The sequence below is a fragment of the Stenella coeruleoalba genome (assembly GCF_951394435.1).
Source record: "Stenella coeruleoalba genome assembly, chromosome: 19".
Taxonomy (NCBI): Eukaryota; Metazoa; Chordata; class Mammalia; order Artiodactyla; family Delphinidae; genus Stenella; species Stenella coeruleoalba.
The window spans coordinates 41,588,872-41,598,635 of NC_137165.1; positions in this window are offsets into that span (position 1 = coordinate 41,588,872).

The following is a 9,764-nucleotide window of genomic DNA, read 5'->3' on the forward strand; positions in this document are numbered from 1 at the left end:
AGGCAGAGAGCTGAGGTTTATAGATTAGACCTCCCAAAGTGGGTGGGATAGGGCGGAGGACCGGGTGAGCAGGTGGGGCTAGAAAGGTGTCAATCACACCACCTTGCGTCCTACTCACCTGCTCACCTCAGCGCAGAGCTGAGAATTCAACGGGAGATTCTAGCACAGAGCTGGGCCCATCTCTGCTGGTCTCCTGCTCCCGCCCCTCCCCCCACAATCCCACGCTTAGACACGAATGAACGAACTGCTGCCTTCCCCCTTCTCCATTACCTGTGAGACAGACTATATTTTCCAAGTCAAAATCTGGGACACCCGGCCTGACAGGTGCTGGTGAACTTGTGGGGCAGTATTTTTGAAATCAGACAGTCCCGGAAACCAAGACATATATTTACTGCTAAGACATTCTGGAGTTTTCCTATGTCCACCCCAGTCCTCTAGGTCTCCCGAGCTGCTCCCTGACCCTGACAGCTGTCTAGCTCCAGGAAGGAGAATCATGCGCTGAGCAGCTCAGGTGAAGGGGTCAGCCCAGTGTGCAGAGAATCCCCATGGCCGTGTCCCTGCCAAGCACTGGGGTCATACACTGTAACGATGTTGACATTCTTGTGCACAGAAACTCTGCCAAACCCTTCTCCCTGCAATCCAGTCATAGCCAGGAGGAGGGGGGCAGCTAAACTTGCTGCCCATGCCTGAACAAATGATCCCTGTTGATGTCACTTTCTGGCCCCTTCCCTTGGGCATCTTTTTGAAATAGCACTTCCTCAACTCCCCTCTCCTCCTGGTCATAAAGAGTCTTCCACTCCTACATGGAGTGAGCTCCACTCCTACCAAGAATCTCCCCAAATAGCATCAATCTTGGAGAAAGATCACCTCATCACAGCTAAAGAAACCATCTCCTATGAAGGTACTCCTTTTCTGGCCTTGGTGGATAGCAACTCAGGATCTTCGTGGGCTAGTGGGAAGATTTCAGTCAGGGGGAATCAACTGCGTAGCAATTATCCCTCTGGTTAGAAAGATACACTCATCCAAACAACAAGGTCCTACTGTATAGCACAGGGAACGATATTTAATATCCTGTGATAAACCATATGGAGGGCTTCCCTGGTGGCACAGTGGTTGAGAGTCCGCCTGCCGATGCAGGGGACATGGGTTCGTGCCCTGGTCCGGGAAGATCCCACATGCCGCGGAGCGGCTGGGCCCGTAAGCCATGGCCGCTGAGCCTGTGCCTCCGGAGCCTGTGCTCCGCAATGGGAGAGGCCACAACAGTGAGAGGCCTGCGTACCGCAAAAAAAAAAAAAAAAAAAAAAAACCATATGGAAAAGAATATAAAAAAGAATACATATATGTATAACAAACACTTTGCTGTACAGCAGAAATTAACACAACATTGTAAGTCAACTATACTTCAACAAAATAAAAAAAAAATACGCTCATCCAGAAACAGGCATCCAAGTAGAACATAAACTATAACAAACTTTGTATATCAACTTGACAATGTGGAGAAAAAATTTAAATGCACATGTCCTTTGCCCCAGCAATTCCACTTCTAACAATTTATCCTTCAGATATATTTGCAGATGTACATGTTTTCTTCATTGCTGTCTCTCCAGCACTTTGAGTGGGGCCTGGTACATAGTAAATGCTCAATAAATATTTGCTGAGTGATTACGTTCCCCATCTAGATGTTGCTGGACCCAAGTCTGACTAGTCCTGGGTAGGACAACAAGAAAGTAACTGTCCAAGGAGTGAGGGAGGAGAGGTGCTGGCCAGAGTGTCCATGAGCCAATCACTGAGGTTTTTCAGTTCTCTCAGTGGTCCCATTCTGGGCCTCTACCCCCAACCTTGCCCAGGAAGATTCCCTCATTACCTCACCATGCCCCCACAGAGGCTCCTCTGCTTCAAATTAATCAATCTGGGCCCCATCTTCTCATCTTTCTGTTCTGACTTAAAAGCTCTAAACTCTTTTGATTTTCCCTTTTGAATCACCTCCCTCCTCTTTTAGACTGGGCAGAGGACAGGTCCATGTCACTGGGTACCATCTCTGAGCTCAGGCTTTGGGCATTCTATCTCAGTTTCAGAAGCCTTAGACTACCTAATGACTCCCTCCTAGATTTTAATCCATTTTGGCTAATATTCATTGAGCACCTACTACGTGAAAGGCATGGGCGCTAGCACATACTCCTCACAGCGACCCCTTGCACTAAGTGTCATCATCATTTTGCAGATAAGCAACTGACCCTCTGCCACCAGGTCCCTTGCCTAGTCCACTACAACCTGCTGCAGGTGAAGAGGAGGGAAAGATAATCATATCCAGTGCATCTCCCCATTGGATGATAAGCTCCTCAAGACATGGGAATGTGCCTTGTTCATTATGGCATCCCCAGTGCCTAGCATGGGGCTAGGCACACATTAGGCACTCACTGTATATATGACTGAATATACGCTGGAATGAATGTGTGAATGAAAGAAAGAAATCATAGGGGGACAGTAGGGGGAGGAGGGAGGAGATGCAGCCAGGAGGAGGGTCTACGGGAGTGTGCAGTTCTAAATCCACCTCTCTCTTGTGACAGCCAGAGACAGGGGCTTACAGCAGAGACCCATCGTCCTCCACCCTGTGGAGAACCAGGGGGAGTTCTCACTCCTGCAACACTCAATTTTTTCCCAACACCAATTGGAGCCAAGGGCCTGTGTGCCCTGGAGAAGTGCCCCAGGGAGGGTCCACCAGAGCCAGCATCTGTACTCAGGAAGTATCTTCCAGCCAGACCAACCAATTCCTGGATGGCCTCTTTCTAGTCATCTCCAACTTTACCCTCACCCTGTCTTAAAAATTGCTGCTGCAATAGTTTCCTGTGAAATTCCCCCTTCTTTCAGGAAACTTTCCCCTAGGAAGGCAGTTTACCACTTTCTGTTCCAAGACAGAGCCTGCATGACTCTTCCCTAACAGATCACTCAGCCTTGACCTTTACTTGCCATGTTTTACCTTATCTCTGAGTGAATTTGTCATTTTTGCCTCTTGTCTCTCTTTGCGTTCCATTTTGGGGAATTCTCTCAAGGGCAGGTAGAAGGTGTACAGATAAGAGCTGTCAGGCTCCATCAGGGCCAAAGTGTCTATCCTGACACCAATCTTTTTTTTTTTTAATATTTATTTATCTATTTAGCTGAACCTAGTCTTATTTGCAGCACACGGGATCTTTTAGTTGCAGCACATGGGATCTTTTAGTTGAGGCATGCGGGATCTAGTTCCCTGACCAGGGATCGAACCCGGGCCCCCTGCATTGGAAGCGAGGAGTTTTAACCTCCGGACCACCAGGGAAGTCTCCCGACACCAATGTTAAGAGACATCCTGGGATGTTTGGAGGCCTCGTCCCAAGCACAGGTTGCATTCTCCTCTCTCCCTCACAACTTAGGTGTTGTTGCAAGGATGCACAGCCCCTAGTGCTGCTTATTCAGGGCTCCTTGATGACAGATTCATAGAAAGTCAGAACCAAAAGAGACCTCAGAAATACCCTAGTCCAATTCTCTAATTTTACAAAGGAAATACAGGGGAAACTGAGGTCCAAAGAGGTGACCTTACTGCAGATGGGAAGGCAGATTGATGCAACTACTTTGGGGGACTTCCTTGGTGGTGCAGTGGTTAAGAATCCGCCTGCCAATGCAGGGGACACGGGTTCAATCCCTGGTCCAGGAAGATCCTACATGCCGCGGAGCAACTAAGCCCATGCGCCACAGTTACTGAGCCTGTGCTCTAGAGCCTGCAAGCCACAACTACTGAGCTCGTGTGCTAACACTACTGAAGCCCGCATGCCTAGAGCCCATGCTCCACAACAAGAGAAGCCACCGCAATGAGAAGCCCATGCACCACAACTACAGAAAGGCCACACGCAGCAACGAAGACCCAACGCAGCGAAAAAAAAGAAACAACAAAAAAAATTACTTTGGAAATCATTTGGCATTTATCTTATAAAATTAAAGAGTAACATACACTAAGACCCTGCAGCTTCACTCCTAGGTATGTACCCCGGAGACTCTCACACACATATGTGCGAGGACACACATGCAAGATTGTCCAAAAACTGGACAGAGCCCAGATGTCCATCAACAGTTGGATGGATGGATGGATTGTGGTATATTCATACAAGGAAAAACTTGACAGACAGCAGGGGAAAATGAATGAATTGCAGCTACCCACAGCAACATGAATGCATCTCAAAAAACAAGTGTTGAGCAAAAGAAAGTAGACCAGGGGACACAGGTTCGTGCCCCGGTCCGGGAAGATCCCACATGCCGCAGAGCGGCTGGGCCCGTGAGCCATGGCCACTGAGCCTGCGAGTCCGGAGCCTGCGCGTCCGGAGCCTGTGCTCCGCAACGGGAGAGGCCACAACAGCGAGAGGCCCGCGTACCGCAAAAAAAAACAAAAAAAAAAACCCCAAAAAACCCACACAGTTATAGTAGGATTCAACTCACGTAGAGTTAAAACAAGCAAAACTAAATTGTATTATTTGGAATGGATACATAGGTGGAAAAACCACAGAGAAAAGCAAGGAAATGATTATTGAAAAAAAAAAGGACAGTGGTTCTTTCATTTCATATGTGTTTACTGAACTCCTGCAATGTGCCACATGCTATTCTGGGCACGGGAGCAACAACAGTGAATGAAACAAGCAAAGATTCTCACCCTGTGGAGCTCACATTTTATCAGCAATAAACAGTTCATAAAATAAATAAAGAAGTTATAATAATCTATTGGAAGGTGGTGCTATGGAAAAAAGAAAAGCACGGAGGCTCAAGAATTCCCAAATCAGGGAGGGATAAATTAGGAGGTTGAGATTAACATATACACACTACTATATATATAGAACAGATAACCAACAAGGACCTACTGTATATAGAACAGGGAACTCTACTCAATATTTTGTAATAACCTGTAAGGGAAGAGAATCTGAAATATATATATAGATATATATATATATATGTATGTATAACTGAATCGCTGTGCTGTACACCTGAAACTAACACAATTTTATAATCAACATACTTCCATAAAAAAATTAATTAGTTAAAAAAAATAAATGAATAAACAATTCCCGCATTGGAAGTTGAGGGCAAGTAGGTTGCAGTATTATAGAGGATGGGCAGGGTTAGCCTCATTGCAAAGGAGAGATTTGAGCAAATGCATGAAGGAGGGGAAAGTGTCAGTTAAATGGTGGGGAGGCAGTATTCCAGCCCAGTCCCAGGCCCCTTGGAGCTGAGAGAACAGGCCAAGAGAAGGCCCTAAGGAAGGAGTCTAGCTGGTGTCTTCCTGCATGAGGAACAGTAAGGAGGCCAGGTGGTTGGAGCACGGGGCGTGATGGGGAGAGTAGCTTTTATTCTGAGTGAAATAGGGGACCACTACAGGGTTTTAAACAGAGTGCCATGATCTGAGTTATAATTTAGAAGGAATATTCTGACTCCTGTGTTGAGAAAGAAGGGGGCAAGGGTAGAACGTGGAGACCTAGTTGGAAGGATCTTGCATTAATCCAAGAGAGAGACCATGGGGGCTCCGACCAGAGCAGTAACTGGAAAGGTGGTGGTTACCTGGGTAGGGGTGGCAGTGCAGGAGTGGCGTTGTGATTGGGGAGGGGCCTCACAGGGAGTTACCTGTGTGATGAATGCATGGGTGTTCATTTTATAATTATCTATTAAACTGTACATGTTTCATTGATGTTTCTGTACCTATGTTTTAATTCACAGTAAATGAGGAAATAAAGAAGTAACATAAGGAGACAAGCTAGTAAATGGCTGGGACAGGTTGGGATCCAATTCCAGTGCCTTTTACCCTACCAATCCAACCCAAGACACATGTTCCAGCTCAGTTCCCCTATATCCTGGTGCTGTGGCTTGGGGCAAACCCTGTCACCTCTCTCAGGCCCAGTGTTTCATCTGGGAAACCAGGAAAGTACTGCCTGGCTCCCTCCCTCCCTTGGGTGCTGTGAATTTCACAGAGTGTTTTGTAAACTGCCAAAAAGCACATGTTACTGTTGCTGTTTTATTGAATTTTTTTTTTTTTTTTTTTTTTTTGTGGTACACAAGCCACTCACTGTTGTGGCCTCTCCCATTGCGGAGCACAGGCTCCAGACGCGCAGGCTCAGCGGCCATGGCTCACAGGCCCAGCTGCTCCACGGCATGTGGGATCTTCCCGGACCGGGGCACGAACCCGCGTCTCCTGCATCGGCAGGCGGACTCTCAACCACTGTGCCACCAGGGAAGCCTGTTTTATTGAATTTAAAAAAACATCTTTACTGATATATAATTGAAGTACAATAAACTGTACATATTTAAAGTGTACCATTTGATGAGTTTTAACACATGCATACACAATGAAAATGTTACCACAATCAAGATAATACACATATCCTTTACCCCCCAAAAGTCTCCTTCTACTCCTTTGTAATCTATCCCTCCCTGCCCTATACCTCCAAGTTCCCAGGAGACACCGTTTTGCTTTTGGGCAATACAGATTAAGTTTGCATTTTCTAGAATTTTATATAAATGGAATTATATAGTCTTTTTTTGTACAAATTCTTTCATTCAGCATCATTACTTTGAGCTTTATCCATGTTATGCATGTATCAATAGTTCTTTCCTGGCCTTCCCTGGTGGCGCAGTGGTTGAGAATCTGCCTGCTAATGCAGGGGACACGGGTTCAAGACCTGGTCTGGGAGGATCCCACATGCCGCGGAGCAACCAGGCCCGTGAGCCACAACTACCGAGCCTGCGCGTCTGGAGCCTGTGCTCTGCAACAAGAGAAGCTGCGATAGTGAGAGGCCTGTGCACCGAGACGAAGAGTGGCCCCCGCTTGCCACAACTAGAGAAAGCCCTCACACAGAAACAAAGACGCACACTGCAAAAATAAATTAATAAACTCCTACCCCCAACATCTTTAAAAAAAAAAAGTTCTTTCCTTTTAATAGCTGAGTAGTATTCCATTACATGGATAAACTACAATTTGTTTATCCATTGACCAGTTGATGGCTATGTTTCCAGTTTGGGGCTATTACAACTAAAGCTGCTATGAATGTTCCCATAGAGCTTTGATTTCTCTTGGGTAGATTTCTAGGAGTAGAATGGCTGGGTCATATGCTAAGTGTGTTGAACTTTTTTAGAAGCTGCCAAACCGTTTCCTAAAGTGGTTAAACCATTTTACATTCTCACCAGCAGTGTGTGAGAGTTCTGGTTGCTTAACGACCTCATCAACCTGGTAACATCAGTCTTTTTCACTTTAACCATTATAGCGGGTGTGTAGTGGTGTCTACCTGTAGTTCTTTTTATTTATTCATTTATCTGTTTATTTATTTATTTTTGGCTGTGTTGGGTCTTCACTGCTGCGCACGGGCTTTCTCTAGTTGCGGTGAGCGGGCGGTGGTTTCTTTTGTTGCAGAGCACGGGCTCTAGGCGCGCGGACTTCAGTAGTTGTGGCACACAGCCTCAGTAGCTGTGGTGCACGGGCTTAGTCGCCACGCAGCATGTGGGATCTTCCCGGACCAAGGCTCGAACCTGTGTTCCCTGCCTTGGCAGATGGATTCTCAACCACTGCGCCACCAGGGAAGCCCCGTATCTGTGGTTCTTAATTTGTATTTTCCTAATGACATCGAGCATCTTTTCATGTGCTAATTGACCTTCCACATATCTTCTTCAATGAAATAACTATTAAAATCTTTTGGTCATTTTTTAATTTATTTGTCTTATTATGGAGTTGTAAGAGCTCTTTACTTATTGCACTTACAAGTTCTTTGTCAGATAGATGTTTTGCAAATATTTTATCCCAGTCTGTGGCTTGCCTTTTAATTTTCTTAACAGTGTCTTTTTGAAGAGCAAAGGATTTTCATTTTGATGATATCAAATTTATTTTTTTCATGTTTTTTTGCTCTATTATTTTCATCTTTTTTTTTATAGTTTTATAATTCGACCTCTTATACTTAAGTCTTTTGAGTTAATTTTTGTATGTAGTATGAGGTAAGGGTCAGATTTTTTCTTATTTTGCTTTGTTTTGGCATATGGTCATCCAATTGTTCCAGCATCATTTGTCAAAAAGATTATTCTTTCCCCCATGAGTTTCCTCAGCAACATTAATTGATCATATATGTGTGGATCTATTTATGGACTCTATTCTATTCCATTGATTTATATATTGATCTTTATGCTAATGCCATTACTGTAGCTCTAAAGTACGTGTGTCCTCATCTCCCTCACAGGCACACGGAACTTTGAATAACAATATCACTTTGTGTAGTCATTATTGTTTTTTTTGGTTTTATTTTTTAAAATTTATTTATTTATTTATTTATTTTTGGCTGTGTTGGGTCTTTGTTTCTGTGCGAGGGCTTTCTCTGGTTGCGGCGAGCGGGAACCACTCTTCATCGCAGTGCACGGGCCTCTCACTGTCGCGGCCTCTCTTGTTGTGGAGCACAGGCTCCAGACGCGCAGGCTCAGTAGTTGTGGCTCACGGGCCTAGTTTATCCACGGCATATGGGATCTTCCCAGACTAGGGCTCGAACCCGTGTCCCCTGCACTGGCAGGCAGATTCTCAACCACTGCACCACCACGGAAGCCCCGTCATTATTGTTTTATGCAACTCTCTCCCTGGTTAGACAGAACTCTTCCAGGAAAGAAATCACGTTATTTTTTTATATTGGTACTAACGGTATTCTTTTTTAAAATTAAACTTAGTTTGAGATAATTACAGATTCATATGCAGTTTTAAGAAATAACACAAAGACATCCCACGTACCCTTTACCCAGTTTCCCCCAATGGTAACATTTTGAAAAACTTTAGTGCAATAACTCAACTAGAAAATAGACACAGATCTTATTCAGGTTTCGCCACCTTTACATGTACTCATTGGTGTATAGTTGTGCGTAGTTAAGGGTATCTTTTTGCTATTTAAACCTTAACAATGATTTTTGTTTGTTTGTTTTTAGCTCCCCCTATGAATACAAGGCTAAGCCCTCATAATCTCGTTGGTGTTGGAAGTTGACGTTCCAGAGTAACGTAGTAGAGACTTCCCTGGCAGCGCAATGGTTAGGAATCCGCCTGCCAATGCAGGGCACACACTTCAATCCCTGGTCTGGGAGGATCCCACGTGCCGTGGAGCAACTAAGCCCGCGAGCCACAACTACTGAGCCCTTGTGCCACAACTACTGAAGCCCGCGCACCAGAAGCCCCTGCTCCGCAAGAAGAGAAGCCACAGAAACGAGAAGCCCACGCACAGCAACTGGAGAAAGCACCCCCCCGCAGCCCAAAATAAATAAATCTTTAAAAACAATATGTAGTAAATGCAGGGTGTTTATTGGAACCTAGAAGAACCTAGTCCACCTTTTTTGGGGGGAAGTGGTGGTATGGGGAAGGATATCAGGAAACGCCTGGAGCGGGTGAGGGCCTGCCAGGTGCTCACTAAATGTGTCACATTGAAGGTTAGTGTCCTTAGGTGCCTGGCCCAGGGTCACGCAGTGAGTGTACACAGACCTAGCACTCCGGCTCCAAAGCCCAGGGCTCTCTCCCTCTAATAGTGGTACACGTGCACATATCCTTGCCACGAATGCCTTACCCCTATTTGGAATTCTGCCCCCGACCTTCTTCCTGTTTTCCTGACTGTAAACTCTGAACGCCACGCAACGCCGAGAAGAACCGATGTAGCGTGCAACAGCCAACATTACAGAGCGCTCCCGCCTCGCGGGCGCCTTGCAGCCGCTGGCCACGAACTCCTCTCGCCCCGCTCAGCGCGCGGCTG